The sequence below is a fragment of the Podarcis gaigeae genome (genome assembly GCF_964106915.1).
Source record: "Podarcis gaigeae genome assembly, chromosome: 9".
Taxonomy (NCBI): domain Eukaryota; kingdom Metazoa; phylum Chordata; class Lepidosauria; order Squamata; family Lacertidae; genus Podarcis; species Podarcis gaigeae.
In genome coordinates, this window is record NC_139685.1 from 75,644,537 (window position 1) to 75,666,688 (window position 22,152).

At 47.9% G+C, this 22,152-nt stretch overlaps 1 protein-coding gene across 2 annotated transcripts in view; it reads right to left on the bottom strand.

Annotated features, from left to right (window-relative positions):
• Positions 1-22,152, bottom strand: part of GFRA4 (GDNF family receptor alpha 4) — a 137,022-nt gene that overhangs the window by 108,768 nt on the left and 6,102 nt on the right. The window lies entirely within an intron of this gene.

Below are 22,152 nucleotides of genomic sequence, written 5' to 3' on the forward strand. Positions count from 1 at the left end.
CTATTCTATTCTATTCTTGAATTAACACCTATCTCAAGGTGCACTACATGTGGTGGTCATGTGATCCTTGCCGCGGGGACTCCAAAGAAGGATGACGTTCACTTCCTTGCTCCTTATACCGCATTGACCTGAATATAAGCCACATTCCTGCACCCCCCAATTCCAACCGTGAAAAGTCAGAGTGCGGCTTATATTTGTAACCTTACGGTACGCAGCCAGGAGCGTGAAGCAAACAGTGCCAGGAGCATGGCGAAGTGGTGTCCACCACATGCGTAGCCCCCCAGCCTCTCCCCCAAGGCCAGGAAGTGAGAGAGAAAGGAAGGGAGAAGGCTGCTGGCAATGCAGTGCAACTCTCCCCCTGCCCACTTTGCAGCCAGGAGCAGCGAGGAAGGGTATTTTTTCTAACCCCCCCCCCAATTTTAAAGGTGCGGCTTATATTTGGGTGTGGCGTATATTCAGGCCAATATGGCATGTAGGTCCTACATTGGCTCCCAGCACATTTTTGAGCACAATTCAAAGTGTTGGTGCTGACCTTTAAAGCCCTAAACGGCCTCACTCCAGTATATCTGAAGGAGCGTCTCCACCCTCAATGACCTTGCTATATTTTAAGCTATATCTGGCCAGAGGCTTTGTTCTCACCACAGTGGCCACCTCTGAGTTGCAGCACCATAAAAAGCACCCGATTGGCTCCCCTGCAAACCAAAACGGAACAAGAGTTCTCGCTCAGTGATGGGGGCCCCTGCTTGGCAGCCAAAAAGTCCCAATTCTTGGAGATCTCCAAGAAGCAACCTTGAAACCCTAGAGAACTGCAGCCAGTGTAGAGGTAGACAGACAAACTGATCACCTCCGCCATAAATCAGCTGCCTTTGTTTCTCGTCACCAGCTCCCTTCCCCTAGTGAGCTAGCATGTCAGGACAAAGGCAAGGTCGAGCCATCTCCCCTGAGGCGCTAGTTTTCTATGTGGCGGGGAAACGTTTTGTCCGTAGCAGCAGCCAGTGGCTTGTGAGTTCAGTCTGAGCTGACGCATCGTGGGGACAAGTTGACCGCAGGCCTGAGATAAGAGGGACAGAGTCGTAGAAGAGTTCCTATGTTTTAAATGATAATAATGCAGAAGAGAGTGTTTTGATCAAAGCATCTTTTCTCCTAAAACCCTGCAGGACATTCTGCAGCTGCTGAAACCATTTTTCTGCACACCTGCCAAAGACTCAGGAGTCCAGACTTGGGCTCCTTTCTGTCTGGTCATCCTGAATAAAAGTCCTTTCCTGTTGCTAGGTAACCACACTCAGAGAGAACCATAGCCAAGACTCTTACAGGCACAACTTTCTTTAAAATATGGAGGAGTACAGGCTGCTTGACGGTGAGGTAAACTGAAACAGCTCAAGGAGGGATAAGTTGTCTCCCAGTAAAGCTGAGGCGTTAGGAGGTTCGATGCGGGTTGCATTTAAAGCTGAACCAAACCTAGTTCCCAGTTTCCCAAATGATTTGCAGACTGAAAAACAGGCGTGATTTGAAATTCGTGTTTTTTCTGAATTTTGCAGTGCAGCGCTCCAGTCAAGCCACATGTGCAAATACAGTATGCATATGTCAGGGTAAAGTGTCCCTATTTTCCAGGGACAGCCCTGGATTTACAGAAGCTGTTTCTGATTTGATCCCGGAATGCCCTACATTGCTGCTCCCGTTGCTCTGTCCCAGCTCCTGCCAACCTAGCAGTTCGAAAGCATGTCAAAGTGCAAGTAGATAAATAGGTACTGCTCTGGCATGAAGGTAAACGGCATTTCCGTGCGCTGCTCTGGTTCTCCAGAAACGGTTTAGTCATGCTCGCCACATGACATGTATCCCAGCTCCCTCAGCCAATAAAGCGAAATGAGCGCCGTTTACCTTTCCACCGGAGCGGTACCTATTTATCTACTTACACTTTAACGTGCTTTTGAACTGCTAGGTTGGCAGGAGCAGGGACCAAGTAATGGGAACTCGCCCCGTCGAGGGGATTCAAACCACTGACCTTCTGATTAGCAAGTCCTAGGCTCTGTGGTTTAACCCACAGCACCACCCACGTCCAGATTCAAATACCTACTTAGCCTTGAAGTTCAATGGGTGACCTGGTACAAGTCACTCGCTCTCAGCCTAACCTGCCTTGCAGAGTATTTGCAAGGATAAAATGGGGACGAGGACAATTATGTCGTCCCCCCCTTTGAGTTCCTCAGAGGAAAGAATTGCAATAAATAAACACGCAAGTACATAAATAAAAATCATATGAATGATGCAATTGCGGCCATCTTCCCAATCATCACATTCGCCACACGTAAGGAGCTTAATGTTTTCTAAGCAGTGCGCAGATATTAAAAGATAAGGAAGTCCCAGGAAATCACTGGCCTGACACAAAAGGAAAATGGAATGAGGAGGGAAAAGGGGAGAAATTGCAGCAGCGATTCTTCACCAGTCAAGGGATTGGGCCCCATTGGTCTCCCTGTAGCACTAAGAAGGCCTAATGGTTATACTTTTTGAAAAAGCAAAAGATTTGTGCCTTTGGGATGCATGCCTAGTACACAGGCTCTTTGCGCCGCTATTTATTTAATTATGTGCTTAAAAACTGACAGGCCTCCTTTCTGTTTGGAGGCCCCTAAGGTGTCTGGCAATAAAAAAAATTAAAATGCAAGGATAAAAAAGAGAACAGCGGTGACAGCATCACACACACTCAGAGAGGAAGAACTATCAGTACAAACCACCAGGGCATCACAAGTCAAAACGCAGGGAAATGACAACAGTCTTAACAGCCTAATGGAAGCACAGAATATACGGAGAAGGACAGCTGGTCCTTGCATTGGGCAGAGTGAGGCATGCAATGGGACCCCAAGCACAGGGGGGAGCGAGTCAATTGTTGGATCAAAGTCCTAGCTTCCTTAGCCATGCAAGCGAACCTCTTTTGCCTTTGTACAGTGGAACCTTGGTTTTCGAACATAATCTGTTCCGGAAGTCCATTAGACTTCCAAAACGTTTGAAAACTGAGGATCAAAGGTCTGTCGGCAAAGTGAATGGTGAAAATGGAAAAATGCGCCTCAGAAGCCGTTCGACTTCTGAGGCGTGTTCGAAAATGGAAGCATTCACTTCTGGGTTTTCAGCGTTCGGCTTCTGAAACGTTCAGCAGCTGAGATGTTTGAAAACCAAGGTTCCACTGCACCCCACTGATTTGAAAATTGAAGATCTGGGGAGAAACAGTACTCCAGATTCAAGTTCTTCATCCTCCACTGGGATCCAGGACACAGATTTGGTGACTGAGTATGAGAGTTGCTTCTCTGCTGCTTCAAGGAACAGCAAAAGCTTCCTACAAACTAGACACGTGTGACAAAAACACAGGGGCCATCTAGTCCAACCCCTGCAATGCAAGAATCTCAGGGAAATACACTCAGAGTCAAGTGTGAGAATTTCATGCTCTTTATTCAGCTCATAGTAGCAAGGAATGAAACTTTCCCCAAAACATCTAGCTATATATACATTATTTACACAATGTGCCCCGCGTGATTGGCTAATTCCAGGCTGCTCCTGTAGGCCAATCAGGTTTCGGATTCACCTCCTCCAGAAGCCGGATTGGCTGCTCCTGCAGGCCAATCAGGCTGCTTATTCACTTCGACCTGGAGCTGGATTGGGTGGCTCCTGCGGACCAATCAGACTGCTGCATTCTGGATCCTATTGTTCTAGGATTCCGCTCAGTACATAACACTCAGCTAAATCATCCATGGCAAACAGCCACCCAACTTCTGCTTAAAAACCTGCAAGGAAGGAGAGTCCACCCCCTTACAGGGGAGTCCATTTCACTATCAAACAGCTCTTCCAGCTGAAAGGTTCTTCTGAATGCTTAGTCAGAATCTCCTCTGCTGAATTTTGGGCCAAGCTAGGGAGGTGGGTTGTGCCATTCCACTTCTCAAGTGACCAGGAGTGAAAGGTTTCACTTCTTGAAACTGCTCCATGGCAGACGTGTGTGTGTGTGTGTGTGTGTGTGTGTGTGTGTGTGTGGTGTGTGTGTGTGTGTGTGTGTGTGTGTGTGTGTGTGTGGTGGCAGCTCAAGATCTGTGGTACCTCCATCTTGGCTCTCCAAAGCCATTACTTTGATTCTGGGATTGAATTGTGAGACCCGTGTCAAGTGCCAGAATAAAGCCGTCCGTTTAACAAATTTCCCGCATTTGTGTGAGTGAGGAGCAAAGACAAAAGGAAGAGGAGAGGACAGGCGAGAGAAGACTGCGAGGATATTCCTGGCTAGCAACCGTCTCAAATAAAAACTGATTCAGTTAATTGAGATGTGCCTTCAAGTGCTGCCGCGATTGGAAAGTAGCCAGGATCAAAAGTGAATCTAATTTTCTCGGCAAACGTGCTGATTCTACCCATTGCTGCATTTGCTTCCCAGATAGTTCGGTGAAGGAGCTGAGCTCAAACCTAACACCGGAGCCAGCTGGCTGGACATGGCGGGTGAAACCCAGAGATTTTAAACCATCTCCGTCTCCAAATGCACCTGCGGATAGCATTGCTGGTCCTTCAAAGGGGGAGGGTTGCAAAGTATTCTTTTGAGCTCTATACATATTGCCTGGAAAGTGACAATGAAAATAGGTTTTATGCGCCCTAATGGTGGCTAACAGACTGATACCGATGAGCTGGAAGACTAGAGACATGATTCCCCTTAACCCGCTGTTTGTGGCGGGTTTTCTTTTTACAAACGGTTCTTACTACAGGGACAAAGTTCCCAGGATTTAAAATAAAGAATCATAGAATACTGGAGTTGAAAGGGACCGTCAAGGATCATCTGGTCCAACCTCTTGCAATGCAGGAATCAAAACCGAATAACCCCTGACAGGCAGTCATTCTGACCCTGAATGGGGCAACTGTGTCCCTGAAGGACCAGGTGTGCAGCCTGGGAGTCATTTTGGACTCATGGAGGCGCAGGTTAATTCTGTGTCCAGGGCAGCTGTCTACCAGCTCCCTTCCTGCCCACAGACTGTCTCGCCAGAGTGGTGCATGCTCTGGTTATCTCCCGCTTGGACTACTGCAATGCGCTCTACGTGGGGCTACCTTTGAAGGTGACCTGGAAACTGCAATTAATCCAGAATGCGGCAGCTAGACTGGTGACTGAGAGCGGCTGCCAGGACCACATAACACCAGTCCCAAAAGATCTTCATTGGCTCCCAGTACGTTTCCGAGCACAATTCAAAGTGTTGGTGCTGACCTTTAAAAGCCCTAAACGGCCTTGGTCCTGTATACCTGAAGGAGGTATACACTGAGGTCCAGCTCCGAGGGTCTTCTGGCGGTTCCCTTGCTGCAAGAAGTGAGGTTACAGGGAACCAGGCTGAGGGCCTTCTCGGTGGTGGCGCCTTCCCTGTTGAACGTGCTCCCAGCAGATGTCAAGGCAATAAGCAACTACAGTGGTACCTCGGGTTAAGTACTTAATTCATTCTGGAGGTCCGTTCTTAACCTGAAACTGTTCTTAACCTGAAGCACCATGTTAGCTAATGGGGCCTCCTGCTGCCACCGCGCCGCCGGAGCACGATTTCTGTTCTCATCCTGAATCAACGTTCTTAACCTGAAGCACTATTTCTGAGTTAGCGGAGTCTGTAACCTGAAGCATATGTAACCTGAGGTACCACTGTATTTTACTTTTAAAAGACAACTGACGGCAGCCCTGTTTAGGGAAGTTTTTAATGTCTGATGCTGTATTGTTTTTAATATTCGGTTGGAAGGCGCCAAGAATGGCTGGGGAAACCCAGCCAGATGGGCAGGGTATAAATAATTTATTCTTAATCTTAATCTTATTCTTATTCTTATTCTTATTCTTATTCTTATTCTTATTCTTATTCTTATTTTATATCCAACCTCTGCTTAAAAACCTCCAGCACAAACCTGATGAAGACGCAGAGAAAACCCTCTCTACATAAAATGGCCCCAAGCTTTTTAACTGCTCTGTCAAACCCTCCCCTGCTACAACTTTCCTCTTAGGCAGTGGGAAAAGTGGGAAAATGCCCTGCCTCTCTCCTGAAGCAGAATCCCACCAGAACCTTGGGAATGTGTGTTTTGGGCACCCCATGACAATCTGTCCCAGCTGGAGGGGCAGCTAAGGTTTCAGGGGAGATCTCGGTTTGAGATTAAGTGTGGATCTGGTTCCCTGCGGTTGGAGACTGAAGCTGCAGCTGCAGAAAGGAAAACTGTTTCTGATTGTTAGCCCTGCTCCCCTTAGACTGGATGTCTCAGTAACGCAGATACTTGGCCTGTGTTGAGGTCATGCATTTACTTAAAAGAAAATGAAATGGGGGGGGGGGGGCGGCTCGCTCTATGGGGAGGCAGCTGGGGGAGATTAGAACAATGCTGAAAAGGTCACCTCTGGGGATTTGGGCAAGATATGCAGCAAGTAACTGATGCCAGAGAGTGTTTTGATTGTGCTGCACTCTCGTCATTTGCGACTTGTAAAATGTCCATCATTGTGACAAGCCGTTTGTGTCTCTGTGTGTGGAGGGAGTGGGTGGGTTGGAGAAGCCCATCAGAAGTGGGAATGGGAGCAGAAATTGCCGCAATTTGCAGGCTTGACAGAAGCCAGGAATGGAAACCTCGCAAGTGAATACGGGCGGTCTTTGCTAATGTCTGCAAACATTATAATTGCGACATTTTCCGCATTTGTTTTGTTGAAATTGAAGACGGCGTGCGATACATAATGGATGACGTTTTTCCATCTCCGCCGTATTAAGCAGTTGGTCCCCTACCTTTCTCGCCCTGATCTGGCCACAGTGATCCATGCGACGGTCATCTCTAGGCTTGATTACTGTAACTCGCTCTATATGGGGCTGCCCTTGAAGCTGACCCAGAAACTCAAGCGAGTGCAGAATGCCACGGCCAGGCTCCGTACGGGGTCTTCGCCGTGGGATCACATTCATCCAGTGCTTTACCAGCTGCACTGGCTCCCGTTGGAGTACAGGGTCAGGTTTAAGGTGCTGATTTTGACCTTTAAAGCCCTATGCGGCCTAGGACCTTCATACCTACTGGACCACCTCTCCTGGTATGCCCCGCAGAGGACCTTATGGTCCATAAATAACAACACTTTGGAGGTTCCGGGCTTCAAGAAGGTTAGATTGGCCTCAACCAGGGCCACGGCCTTTTCAGCACTGGCCCCGACCTGGTGGAACGCTCTGTCACGGGAGACCATGGCCCTGCAGGAATTGACATCTTTCTGCAGGGCCTGCAAGACAGAGTTGTTCCGCCTGGCCTTTGGTCTGGACTCAGTCTGACCCCCCCCCCTTTCTTCTTTTTGATGGGACCCCTTATATGGGATTCTGCATATAAATTTTCCCTCGGCCCTTTTGCTGGTCCATGTAGGACCAGCATGGATAGCTGGCTCTGGTGAATTTTTGATGTTTCCTCCCCTTATGGTCTTGATTTATGGGCTGCCTGTAAAACAAGGCTGCATTCTAAGCTGTATTTTAATCAATTGTTGTTGTTTTTTAACTGTATTTTATATTTGGTGTTAGTCACCCTGAGCCCGGGGATATAATTATACCCTGGAGGGCGGAGTATAAATAAATAAATAAATAAATAATAATAATAATAATAATAATTATTATTATTATTATTATTATTATTATTATTTTAGCCATAGTCAATGGCGAGGTGAACAATGCAGGAAGCCAGGCAGTGGTGGAATGGAAACAGCGCTGGTTGCGGTGAACACTGATTGTGATTATGGGACAAAAATGGCTGCCTCCTTAACATCCCCAGGAGAGGGTGAGTCAGAGACTGAGACAGAGAGAGATGGAATGTCCTTCAAAAAGCCAGAGATTAGCACGGCAAAGGAAGAAAGGCCAGTATCATGTGCCCTGAGACATTCCCGGGGTACCAGGTGTGGACTGAGTGGTGGAGATGGATGAGGAGAGTGAAATGGGGGCAGGGCAGGCTGAGACTGGGGAAAAGAGGGTGGAGAAAATAGGCATTTTTCACTCCCAGGATATGTATGCTCTGGATGCAGAAGCAGGATTCCCCCGTCCTCTCTCCCCTCCTGGGGAGAGAGGAACTTCAGTGGAATCTGCGAGGACAACAACCAACCACTGGTGGTGGAGGAACCAGAGTCAGAAGGGGAGGGAACAACCTCGTGACCCAGAACCCAGAACAGAGCCACCGTCCCTGTTGCAGTGTGGATCTGCACACTTGACATTCTTGCAAGGCACTGGAGTCTTGTGAGTAAGCTCACCTTGACTTGCCTTGTGTGATGGATCAGACTTGGAGCCAAAGGAGTCTCAGTCTGCACCGGATCCTTTGCCTCAGGTGGCAGCTGAACCAAGTCTGGGGCCTGATTCTGAAGAGCCCCAGTCTGCACAGGTTCCCCTGCAACAAGACCAGCTGGGCCGAGTCAGGGGCCTGAGCCTGCCCTGGCTCCAGATGCGGAGATGACCTCGTTGCCCTTGGCTGGGCCATCACTTACAGCTGCTCCACTACCGGTTGGGTAAGGGGAGGCTGAGGCGGCCTCTGGGTCTAGTAACCCACCGACGTCTCTTGAGCTGCAGAGACTGAGGTCTGAGAGAAGGAGAGACCTGAGTACTTGCAGGAGGATGCTCACCTCTGGGCGAAACAGGGAGGTGAGTCACCGGGGGGTCAGGACCGGCCATTACCCCAACAAAGATAAAAGGCTGCTGGACCCTGTCCCAGGTTGCAGGAGCAACGTTGCTGTTTGCTAGAACCTGGCTGTGATCCTGTGCCTGACCTTGCCTGGTTTCTTGCCTTGGCCCTGTCAGACTGACTCCTCGCGAAACCCTTGGATTCAGGACCGGACCTGGACCACGTTACTCGGGTTACCCCCGGGCCCAGCACACCTTGAAAAGCTTTCCAGGTTGGTGTGTCAACTCATTGGGACAACTCCATTGACTTGTTTGTCCTATCTTGGATTCCTTCAATGGGACACTGCACCGAGTCTGAGCTCTGACTCACTCCCTGTTGCCGAGCCTGTACTCTTTACTTGCCTCAATAAAGATTACTCTCTTACTCTTGAGTAAGAGCCTTGGTCGTCATGGTCTGAGTGGGAGCCAGGACAGTCACGTAGAGCCACTTCTGAAGTCAAGTGGTTGTGTTGGTTTGCAAGGTGAATCCTGCTGCAAAATTGCACACTGGAGCACCATTGGCACTAATTAGGATGCTGGATCCGTGCGTGGTCCCTGCTTAAACCATCCTACACTAAAGCAGCAGGGGTACGGAGGCAGCCCAGGTGAAGTAATTGCACGTGTGTTTGCCACTCGACGTGCCAGCAATAGACTCCTTTTTTCCCCCTCTCCCTTTTGAAAGAAAGGTAAGCTGTCTTTGCATTAAGTATGTAAATTAAAAAAACATCTTGGAAAGAAGAACTAAAGGCAGCCAGAGAAATAGAAAAGGGACGAGATTGATTATGTGCATATTTTAAGCTGCTTGTTTCTCTGCATAAAAGAATTACAAAAGAAGCAGAAAATGTAGTACGGACAACATTCCAAGAATTTAATAAATGGAAATATTTCTCTATCCTCTCCTTTTGTTATTAAATTATAGATTAAAATAGGGAGCCTGAGCAAATATAGACACATATATCTCTTTGTGTTGGAGCTTATGTGGCGTCAAACAATTAAAAAAACCCCTTGAAAGTGGCTAACAAATGGACTCAAGATCCTTTCTCGTTTATCTTTTCTTTTTAAAAAAATCAAATCAAAGTTGCAAAATGCCTGCACTTAAGTAGGACATGGTATGCTCCAGATGTGGTTTGATGATAACTCTCTTATCACATCTCTGGCCTGTGGCTACACTGGCTGGGGCTGATGGGAGCTGGAGTTCAGAACAGCTGGATAGCTACAGGTAAAGGGACGTTGATTGACATAATCGTGTTTACAAGGAGAAGTCACCACAAGGTGACCATTTCTGTAGTTCTTCTGGTGGAAATGGTGGCTGGTGCCCATTGGGATTGAAAGGGCAAATGCTCAACAGTGGGTGAACCCAATGCCAAGCAGATCCAACTCACTGTAGTTTTGTTCCCATTATACGACTGGAAAGTGCCCCAAACAATCTTGGGAAGTGTGGTTCGTTGAGGATGCTGTTGTTAGGAGACCCCATTCCCCTCACAGAACTAAAATCCCAAAAGTTCCCTGTGCAGAGGGATTGATTGCTAAGTCACTCTGGGAATTGTAGCTCAAGGAAATTTGCAGCCCGAGGCCAAGTTGGCACCTCCTGCCATTTGATGTACAAAAGCAACCAGCCTACAGAATGACTTACTTTGCCACTGGTAATGGAGCAGAAGAGGAAGTTGCCCCTGAGGTCAGGAGCCTAGCCTAAGGGGCACAAACGGCCCTGTCCACCCACCTGCCTTTCAGCATTGGCCGCCTGAGGCAGCTGCTTCACTCTGCCTCATGGTAGCGCCAGCCACGGACCTCCTGGATTGGTTTGGAAGGAAGAGGGCAGGCAGGTGGGAGCTGGCTGAGGACAGACTGTAGTTCAGGCATCCTGAAACTCAGCCCTCCAGATATTTTTGGGACTACAACTCCCGTCATCCCTAGCTAACAGGACCAGTGGTCAGGGATGATGGGAATTGTAGTCCCAAAACATCTGGAGGGCCGAGTTTCAGGATGTCTGCTGTAGCTGGTGAGGCAGGACCCCATTTGCTCCCATGGACCAGCCACTGCGGCATTCAGCACAGTGAGGAAGGAGAGAAATGGAGATCTCTTTCCAGGGCTTCCTTGTCTCCTCTTCTCCTTGAGCTCTACCTCTCAAATCAGAACCAGTGAAGGTGGTGAAGGTCCTGTGGGAGTGTCTGGAGGCGGTTGGAGGATGGATGGCAGCTAACGGATTGAGGTTGAATTCTGAGAAGATGGAAGTACTGTATTTGGGGTACAGTCTGCAGGCATGTATGGAGGACTCCCTGGTCCTAATTGTGGTAACTGTGCCCCTGAAGGACCAGGTACGCAGCCTGGGAGTCATTTTGGACTCGCAGCTGTCCATGGAGGTGCAGGTCAATTCTGTGTCCAGAGCAGCTGTCTACCAGCTCCATCTGGTACACAGGCTGAGACCCTACCTGCCTGAAGACTGTCTCGCCAGAGTGGTGCATGTTCTGGTTATCTCCCGCTTGGACTACTGTAATGCACTCTACGTGGGGCTACCTTTGAAGGTGACCCGGAAACTACAACTAATCTAGAATGCGGCAGCTAGACTGGTGACTGGGAGCAGCCGCCGAGACCACATAACACCGATCTTGAAAGACCTACATTGGCTCCCAGTATGTTTCCAAGCACAATTCAAAGTGTTGGTGCTGACCTTTAAAGCCCTAAGTGGCCTCGGTTCAGTATATCTGAAGGAGCGTCTCCACCCCCATCGTTCTACCTGGACACTGAGGTCCAGCTCTGAGGGCCTTCTGGTGGTTCCTTCACTGGGAGAAGCCAAGTTACAGGGAACCAGGCAGAGGGCCTTCTCGGTAGTGGCACCTGCCCTGTGGAAAGCCCTCCCACCAGATGTCAAGGAAATAAACAACTACCTGACTGTTAGAAGACATCTGAAGGCAGCCCTGTTTAGGGAAGCTTTTAATGTTTGATGCATTACTGTATTTTAATATTTTGTTGGAAGCCGCCTAGAGTGGCTGGGGAAGTCCAGTCGGATGGGCGGGGATCCAGTGCAGCTGGATCACTGGTCTATTCAGTGCACATGAAAGCCTTGTCATGTCTGCCCTAATGGGGCAACCTCCACTGCCCTAATGGGATGCTCTGTTCCTGCAAATCCATTGACACATGATGAGACAAGAGCTTTTGCTACTTTAAAGCAAACTGGGCCTTCTCAATGGCATTGTCTCTATTTCACTATAAGGGGACACGTTCTTAAGACTTGAGTAGTCACAAAAAGAATTACGGGGACATCTCACTTTACGGAGACAGATTCCTGTTTGTTCCGTTAAAAGATGCCCGTGGAAACTCAGTCTCAGAAAAATAAACATCTAGTTCTATTGCTTTCGGATGGGAAGGGGGGAACTAGAGAGAAAAGTGAGAGTTTTGGGAAAGGCAAAGGGATTAGACGAAAGGGAAAAGGTTGCAGTTAAAACCATGAAGATGAAACTTCAGGGGCTTCTGGGAGATCTGTTCATTGAGCATTCATCCTGCTCTGATCTTTGAGTGGGCTGTCGGACCCTGCCCCAGGTTGCGGGAGCAATGTTGCTGTTTGCTAGAACCTGCCTGAGATTCTGTACCTGTCCCTGCCTGGTTTCCTGCCTCGTGTCCTGCTTTGGCCCTGTTGGACTGACTTCTCACAGAACCCTTGGATTCAGGACCGGACCTGGACCACGTTGCTCAGGTTATCCCTGGATCCAGCGCACCTGAAGGAAGCAGGTGCCCACACAGCTCTGATCTCAGCAGAAGAGGGAGGAGAGGCGTTTGGGGACTATTTGGAAGAGCTTCTGACCTGAAGGGCTTTCAGAGAACAGTCCTCTGTTCAAAGGTCTCCTCTGGTCTGAAGGACAGGTCTGGCTGAAGAACATAAGAAGAGCCTGCTGGGTCAGGACAAAGGTGGCCCATCTTTTCCAGCCTCCTGTTCTCACAGTGACTGACCAGTTGCCCCAAGGGGAAGCCAACTAGCAGGATCCAAGCACCGAAGCCCTCTCCCATCCTGAGGTTTCCAGTAGTCAGTATTCAGAAGCATTGCTGCCTCCATCTTTTGTAAAGACCATGGAGAGAATAATTGGGTGCACTCTTCCCACCTTGGATCAAATCTATGCTTCCAGGTGTCATAAGAAAGCTGCAGAGATAGCGCAGGATAGTGCGCACCCCAGAAATGATCTCTTTCAGCTTCTGCCTTCTGGAAGAAGGTACGGGGTTATAAAGACTAGGACTAGCCGCTTGAGAAACAGTTTCTATCCAAATGCGATTTTGGTTTTAAACGCAGTGTAAGGTAGTATATTGTATTTAATTATGGGGTATCAGAGTTTTTAGGGGGGGCTAACCAGGCTGGGATAGCTGGGATAGCAGGCTTGTTGGTTTCTGAATGTCTGATGTAGATTTTCAATTTCGTTGTTCAATATGGGACAATGACAATAAAGATTATTGTATCGTATCATATCTGTGGTGGCAGAGCATGGCAATTGTGGCTAACAGCCATTGGCCACCTTTTCCTCAATGCATTTCTCTAACACTCTTTCAAAGACGACTAAGATGGTGTGGTGGCCATCAGTACCTCCTTAAACATCAACCATCAAAATTGTGAGCTTGAGGGGCCTCGAGGTTGCCCATGAATGGTTAGTGGCACCTGATCAGAAGTCAGAGCAAGCACAGATGTCCACCTGGTGTCTTCCCTGAACTGCATTTTTTAAAAATTTAAATTATAGCAATTCTTTCCAAATTTGCATCTATTGCATGTAAATCCCCACCGGTCCATTGTCATCAAATGGAAGCCATCTATTTATTTGGCTAACTCTCCTAGAAAATATGGATCTGTGTTGTTGTTTTTAAGAAACTAAAAGTGGCGATTTCTAAGCATCGAAATTTGGTGCCCACGACCAGATTCTGCAGTGAATTCACTGGCCGTAGACACAGAAAGCAAATATATGGGTGGGGGAAGGAGAACCTCCGCATCCCTGAAGTCGTTGCCTCTTGTTCACCTGGCACTGAAAAAATACCCCCTGTTCTCACATGGAAAGTAAGAAGAGTTCTGTCTTGTTTTCTTTCTTCCTGGTTTTCGGCGAGGTTCTCCTTTGCAGGCAAAATGTTTTGCCCTCTCGCACGTCATTAAAAAGGGGAAGGGGAGGTCACTGGCCCCCAGACAAGAGAGAGGCCAGCGATATTTATTCCATCTCCCAGGAGGAGAGACCAGCTGCCCCCTCCATCGCCACCGAAGTTTGGAATACCTCATGCAGGGGGTCAATGAGGAGATGGAAAAGCAAAGCAGGCAGGGGGAGATGGAGGGAAGGAAAACAAAACAAAGACGTCTGCCAAGCTCAGGCCACCAAATCACTCAAAAGAAAGCTCAGCTGTTCTGTCAGCAGCTTCCACAAGGAGTGGTAAGTGCTGCTGCCAGAGGAGGCTCCAACTGAGGGTGAGCCATTACTGATTTCCCGCAAAATGGACATCAAGGAAATGGGCAGGATCGGGGAAGGGGGTCTGTATTAAGGGGTCCCGGGTCTCAACCTCGGGAAGTGAGAATCCATCCATTTCGGTCTATCTCTTTCTCATTTTTCAAGTCTAAAATTCAGTTCGGTTTGTGATTTTATTCAAAAAAAGGCTCATGAAGATCCAACAACATTTTTTGTGTGGATTTTTCCTGCTCTCTCTCTCTATCGTCTATTTCTATCTCTACATTTATATCCCATCTTTCCTACAACGAGCTTAAGGCGGTGACTGCTTTTAATGAAAGGGCTGGCCCTGGGCTGTTTTCATTGTAATTATCGGTATGTTTTTGACAGGGAGGGAGAGAATTTTAACTCGATGCATGCTTAATTGCTTTTTAATTACCCCCCTATGTTTTTAGCTGCTCTTATTTTTACCTATATGCAGCCTTGAGTCACTATGAAGGAAAATGGAGAGGTATAAATAATATATATAATAACACACAGTTCTCCCCCTCTTTGTTTCAGCCTCACAACAACCCTGTGAGGGAGGTTAGGCTGGGAGGCACTGACTGGCCAAGGTTGCCCAGCGAGCTTCATGGTCGAGCCGGGATTCGAACCCTGGTCTCCCAGGTCCTTGTCCGACACTCTAACCACCACATCAAACTGGCTTTCGATATATACACTGGCATGCAGCTTTGCACAAAAGTGAAAAGTGATTCCCACCAATATTCAGCATGTTTTAATTTCCCTAAGACATGCATTTTTTAAAACGCCCACTTTATCCCAGTGCATGCATTTTTTTTTCTAGGCGTTACTCAGCTGGGTAACTGCAGCACAAAATTTGGAGCGGTGCGAATTTTGAACGAAGGATACATTTTGGCTCACATGCCATTTGAGAAAGTGAAAAGCAGGTGGGTTCACCGGACTGAATTTCTTCCCACATCCCTAATCTTCCATTGCGTCACCCATAGCAGAGAACCCCTCTGCACAGGATAGGCCACCCACTGCCAGTCGGAAAGATGATATTTTCTACCGGCTAAACTGCTGCCCCCCCACTCCCTGAAGACCCCAGCAACAACCTCTGGGCAGAAGAGATGCTGATTTTACTATGTGGTCCTCTCAGCAACCCTGTGAGGTTTGCTAGCTGGCCCAAAGAGGCATGCTACCTCTATATGCTGGGCTCTCCAACCCAAGTTCACTCTGCTGTCTTCCACTTGGCTCTTGATGGATGTTTGAGCTGGCAGATTAAAGACGCTTTTCGTAACGAAGCTGCCAAACCTTGTAAATAATTAGACAGTCAGGACGACAAATCAAGCCTCCCCGTAATTCCTGGGTGTATAACGAGCCCTGATGCGCTGAAATGTTCATAAATGAATGTGAAGTTTAGTATGAGTTAGTCTTTGCACCTTTATCTCCTACCTCTGCAGTCGTAAGGATGTTGGAAGCAGCCTTGGACCAGGCCAGACTCTTCCACCCCTATAATGTCTACTCTGACTGTCAGCAGCTCTCCAGGGTCTCTGGCAGGCAGAGATCTTTCCCATCGGGTGCAGCACCAGAAATCCTTTTGACCAGAGGTGTCAGGGAGGTGAAAAGGCCCCAGTTGCTGGGAATCACAATCTGCTATTGTGCAAAAGTCATACTTGTGACTTCCCATAAAGAGCATCTCATTGGCCACTCCCAGGCCACATCCCTCACTGACGTTGCTTCACCACCAAGTGTTTCTGTATGGAATGAATCCGTCCTTGAACCCCGACACTGCCTCTTGCTTGACCGAATGTGGAATGGATGGGCAAACTAGCCAGCTGTAGAAAAGGATGATGTACCTCTCTTGCTCCACCTGTTTTTGCCCCTTGCCCTGCCCCCTCACATGGCCCTCAGGAGGTAACCCAGAAGGGAATGGGCTGCCCAAGTTTCCCCATCCCTGCTCTAAGGGGATAGGGGTTTATTACTGCGGTGCCACTGCAGAGAAGACCCTGCATCAAGTCCCTATCAAACAAACTGCACTCATCAATGCGACTGAAAGCTGGGGTCTCCCATTCTCTGCTGAACTTAGGGTGTTCAAAGAGGAGCGCCATTCACTGCCAAGGTCCCCACTCAAGCCAGATTCCCCAATGGGTTTAAATGTGTGTCGTTTAACCGGCACATCAGATCCTAGATGCCTTTTGGCGATGCAAACAGCCTGGTTGAGTTCGCAGCCCGAGAAGCTCTGACATTGTGCTGAGAAACTTGACCACACGCCACCAACCACAGGGAAAATGTTCCAGCGAAAGATGGATCTCAGATTGAAGGAGGCTCTTGGCTTTCCTCTTTGCTTGGAGGACGGGGCTGAGCAGAGAAGACCCACCGGGGGTCTTTACGACATAAATCTTGACAATTCCGTGGGTCTGGGCCATTTAAAACCTCGCCTTGCCAAGACTGCTCCTCGGGGGGCTGTGGGATGTGAAAGATGAGCGGGAACCAAACCCTGAGGAGAAGTACCGAGACACTGGGAACACTTTCCCAACATCAATAAGTGGGCTGGCGGTTCGGTGGGCCTCCTTCTGACGCACGCATCCATGCCGGGGTGTAAAAGGATACCGCCGGAGTCCCGTCGGAACGGCCCAAATGGCACAGGTACCGCTAAGCCAGACGTTTTTGTCAGCGGGCCTCGATAAATCAAGGATAAAATACAACTGTTTTTACAGCATCGCTCACACAGCCTGCGTCCCAGAAGGCTTTTAGAAAGATGAATTATACAGTTACAGGGTTATGGTATGTAACAAACGACAGCCCAGGGAGAGAGAGGAGCGATGGAGAGGAACAGAGTTCCTTTCCTTTCTTTTTTTCCTAAAGGGGTCTGGGAAGGCACATAAAACAAGGAGGGGCACGAGGAAAAGGAATTATTTGTGGAGAGGAGAAAAGCACTACAGAAGAAATGTCAACAACAACAACAACACCATTTTTAAACGGCGCTTCTTCTGAATCCTCAAAGCACTACCTATGACAGAAAATGTTCTGGAGTAGCTAAGAGGTGGAACTCATGGTGATGGCCCCGAACCTAGATGGCTTTAGATCAGAGGTCAGCAAACTTTTTCAGCAGGGGGCCGGTCCACTGTCCCTCAGACCTTGTGGGGGGCCGGATTATATTTTTTTGGGGGGAAATGAATGAATTCCTATGCCCCACAAAAAACCCAGAGATGCATTTTAAATAAAAGCACACATTCTACTCATGTAAAAACACCAGGCAGGCCCCACCAATAACCCAGAGATGCATTTTAAATAAAAGGACACATTCTACTCATGTAAAAACACGCTGATTCCTGGACTGTCCACGGGCCAGATTGAGAAGGCAATTGGGCCGCACCTGGCCCCCGGTCCTTAGTTTGCCTACCCTTGCTTTAGATGGATTATAAAAAATCACAGAGGAGAGGGCTATCGATGGCTACTAGCTATGGTGGTCCTTCTCTGCCTTCACATCTGGAGGCAGCAATACTCCTGAATCCCCACTGCTAGAAGCCCCAGGAAGGAAGAGTGTCCTTGTGATTGAATTCTGCCTGTGGGCTTCCCAAAGGCGTCTCGTTGGGAACAGGATGCTAGATAAATAGGCCACCGGCCTGATCCAGCAGGCTCTTCTTATGTCATAAGGACTAGAACGGTTTGATCTGGAATACTTCACAGGTCTGTTAAGTATAATTGTTTAATTCACACTGAAATGGAGACTGCCTGTGTGTATTGCTGAAAGGGTTAAACCAGAAAATCCCCTTGAAGCTAAAGAAGAGCAAGAAGAGCTCTCTAAGCAGGTTGATAATTAACTGTTATTGTTCTCTGATAGCTTAGCAGGGTTGTGTTTAACCTTAGATCACATGGGAGGCTATTGAACTGCAAATCGCCATCTTGGGGACTTGGTCTTTGGGTCTTTTGTTCCCAGGCTCTGTTGGAGAAGGCTGTGAAAATGACTAACCCCAAGGAGCTCAACAGCTTGAGGCTGCAATGAAGGCTAATGGAACCTGTGGAAGACAGAGAGCTCTGTTTATCAGCTCTGATTATAAGTTATTTTATTTTTAAGAAGACGAACCTATGCCTTGAACAGGCATATGCCTTACGGAATTATTTGGACGTGTCTTTGATAGTTTTGTACCTGTTTTGAAGAAGGTTCTGCAAGTAAAGTTCTGAATAATACTTACAGGTCTGGAAAAAGTTTTATTCCAAAAGGGGTCAGTTTTTGTGCATCCAGTTGCTTCATGCTGTGAAATATTAATATCTGCGCTAAGGTCTACATATGAGATGCTGCTATGTATTGAACCAGGGACATTTTGCATGCAAAGTTGGTGCTCTCTCACTGAGCTATGGCCCTTCCTCAATGGAGAGAGCAGGAACGTGTTCCCTGGACTCATCCCTCCACCGTGTAACTCTGGCTGATCCTGCAGACCTTGACTTGCCAAGAGCTGAAATTCTCCAGCAGGAAGCCTTTCCTACTGATAGAGGTTCCCCATGTGGTCTAGAAATTTTCCCGGGATGTAAATCACGCAGACCATTTATTTATTTGACAAACTTGTGAGATCATTTTTCAAGAAAAATAAATCTTCCCGATGAAATACACACTTTGAAAAAAGAAGAAGAGGAAAATCAGATTAACACCAGCTAAAAAGCACCATTTCACACCAGAATGCAACTTAAAAACAACACAAAAATTGCAATAGCTCAGCATAAACATAACTATACCAAAATAAAAACTTAGCACTACTTTTGTAAGACAGATCAGATCAGCCACTGACAGTTAACAAAAGAAGATAGGTCTTCAAGGCCCATTTGAAAGTACCAATGGATGGCACTCACCTAACATCACATGAAATTGAGTTCCATGAGTGTGGGGCTGCCAACAAGCCAATTTCTATGCAGTCACCAGCCTGGTTGCCTTATCAGGTGGGCATTTAACATAAGAACATAAGACAAGTCTGCTAGATCAGAACCCACCCCTCTCCCTCTTGCGTGATGGTAATTGTTTGGGGGGAAAGGATGAGGGGCTGCTCATCCGATTTGCAGATGACACTAAACTAAGAGGGATAGCTAATGCCACACAGAAGATGGAATCAGAATTCAACATGGCTTTTACAGATTGGAGAACTGAGCCCAAACTAACAAAATGAATTTCAAGAAGGGCAAATGTCAGGTTCTGCACTTAGGCATGAAGAACCAGCTGCACTGATATAAGATGGGGGATACCTGGCTTACTATGGACATGGGTGGCGCTGTGGGTTAAACCACAGAGTCTACGGCTTGCCAATCAGAAGGTCGGCAGTTCGAATCCCCGCAACGGGGTGAGCTCCTGTTGCTCGGTCCCAGCTCTTGCCAACCTAGCAGTCTGAAAGCATGTCAAAGTGCAAGTAGATAAATACGTACCACTCCAGTGGGAAGGTAAACGGCGTTTCCGTGCACTGCTCTGGTTTGCTAGAAGCAGCTTAGTCATGCTAGCCACATGACCCAGAAGCTGTACACCGGCTCCCTCAGCCAATAAAACGAGATGAGTACATGTGAAAAGAATCTAGGAGTCTTTGTAGGCCAGAAGCTGAACATGAGTCAACAGGGTGATGCGGTAGCAAAAAACCCCCTAATGCTATTCTAGGCTGCATCAACAGATGTCTAGTGTCCAGATCAAGGGAAGTCATAGGACCACTCTATTCTGCCTTGGTCAGGCCACACCCCGAATACTGTGTTAAGTTCTGGGCACCACAATTTAAGGAGGATGTTGACAAGCTGGAGTGTGAGCAGAGGAGAACGACTGAGATGAGCAAGGGTCTGGAAACCAATCCTTATGAGGAACAGTTGAAGGAGCTGGGTATGTTTAATCTGAAAAAGAGGAGACTGAGAAGAGATATGATAGAGGCGGATGTTGGTGACTGGTTTGGTCACATGGCACAGTGCCTCTGGGGTGCCACAGGGGGTGCCGCAACTATGTTGTAGAATGAAAGTTGAGAGGCGGGGGCAAGTTCATGAGTCAACAAGGTGATGCGGCAGCAATAAAAAAGCTAACACTATTCTAGGCTGCATCAGCAGAAGTCTAGTGACATGATCAAGGGAAGTAATAGTACCACTCTATTCTGCCTTTGGCTGGACAGTGTTCTCGAAGCTACCAGCGTGAGTTTGACCAAACTACGGGAGGCAGTGGAAGACAGGAGTGCCTGGTGTGCTCTGGTCCATGGGGTCATGAAGAGTCGGACATGACTAAATGACTAAACAACAACAACATTCTGCCTTAGTCAGGCCACTCTTGGAATACTGAGTCCAATTCTGTGCACCACAATTTAATAAGGATGTTGACAAGCTGGAAGGTGTGCAGAGGAGGGCAACCAAGATGACCCCGGGTCTGGAAACCAGAATTTGAGAACCTGGAATGTCTGCAGCTGGAACATGTGTAGGTGATCAAGATGATCAAAGGTCTGGAAGCCAAGCCTTATGAGGAACGGTTGAGGGAGTTGAGTATGTTTGGCTTGGAAAAGAGGAGACTGGGAGGTGATGGGATAGCTACCTTCAAATATCTTAAGGGTTGTCACATGGAAGATGGAGCAAGCTTGTTTTCTGCTGTTCTAGAAGGTAGGATGCAAACCAATGGATTCAAATAACAAGAAAGGAGATTCTGAAGAAACAGTAGGGAGACCTTTCTGATGGTAAGAGCTTTTCAACAGTGGAACAGACTACCTGAGAAGGTGGTGAACTCTCCTTCAATGGAGGTTTTTAAACCAAGTTTGTATGGCCATCTGCCAGGGTGTGCTTCCTGCGTTGTAAGAGATTGCGCTAGTTGATCTTTCAGGATCCCTTCCACGTCTCCAATTTTTTGATTCTATAAGGATGCCTGAATCGGCCTTTTGCTTTTCCCTATTTTGTGGAAGCAGCGAGGAAGCAAAGGAAGATGATAAAAGCCTCAGAAGAATTGCCCAGCAGGTACAGCTGAGGAGGAAGCAGAGAAAGCCAGCTGTCAGAGGAAAATGCCGCTGCTGGCCGCTGCGCGTCTTTCGCCATGGAAATTAGCAGCCTCTGCTACCTGTATAGATGCTAATTTGAGCTGGTACAAAACACATCGCAGCAAATCCATCCCTGCTTTCCCCCACCGCAACCCTGAGAAGCAAAGAGTAAACAAGAGCTGATCTCTCAATCCCTTCTCGTGGCACACAAGTCTTTATTATGGGAGAAAGGAGAGCAGTTTGTTGTTTTAAAAAGCGTATTATAATTGGACACGGCGATGTCAGGGGCACAAATTAAATGTAATAGGAAATGAAAATAAAGAGAGGAGGGTTTGCAAACAAGGCAGCTGCCACTACTACGAGGCGGGCCGTGATATATGTCAGAGCATCTGTCTGCCTTGGAGAGACCTGAGGGCAGAACGACACGTTACCAAGGACACAGAATTGGAGACCTGAGGTGGGTCTCCCCAATTTCACGCTCTCCAAATTTCAGCTCATGCTGTGCCTTCTTGATGCTGCACCGTGGCAGCCCAAGACATTTTGGCATCTGAGGTGGACCCCAAAATGGTGCCTGTCTCTGTCAGGGAAGAAGGGGTGAGTGAAGATTGACAACAGGAACTGCTGCCCCTGTGGAGACTGCTGCCTGAGGCAGCTGCTTCACCTTGTCTCATGGCTGAACCGGCCTTGGATGTCCGCTTCCTAAGTCCTGCCCAACACAACCTCATTGGTCACTGCAGGGAGGGGAAGGTGGGGGAAATGGTAACAGTGGCAGGAGAAGCAGATTGACAGATGCATGGCACCTGCCAGGAAGCTAGCACACTGGCTCCGCCCCATCCTGTGAGCCACTTCTGACGTCAGGATACAGGGCAGGACCAGCCCTAGGCAGTTTGTTGCCTAAGGCGAGAAACAAGATGGTGCCCTCCAGATTCCATGCGTAGAAGCTGCCTGGAGTGGCAGGCGGATCTGTCAATCTGCTCTTCACCCCTGAGGGCAGCAGTCTAGCTTAGGGGGCACCAGCTAATAATAATAATAATAATAATAATAATAATAATAATAATAATAATTTATTATTTGTACCCCGCCCATTAGGCTGGGTTTCCTCAGCTGCTCTGGACGGCTTCCAACAAAGATGATTAAAAATACATCAAAATGTCACAC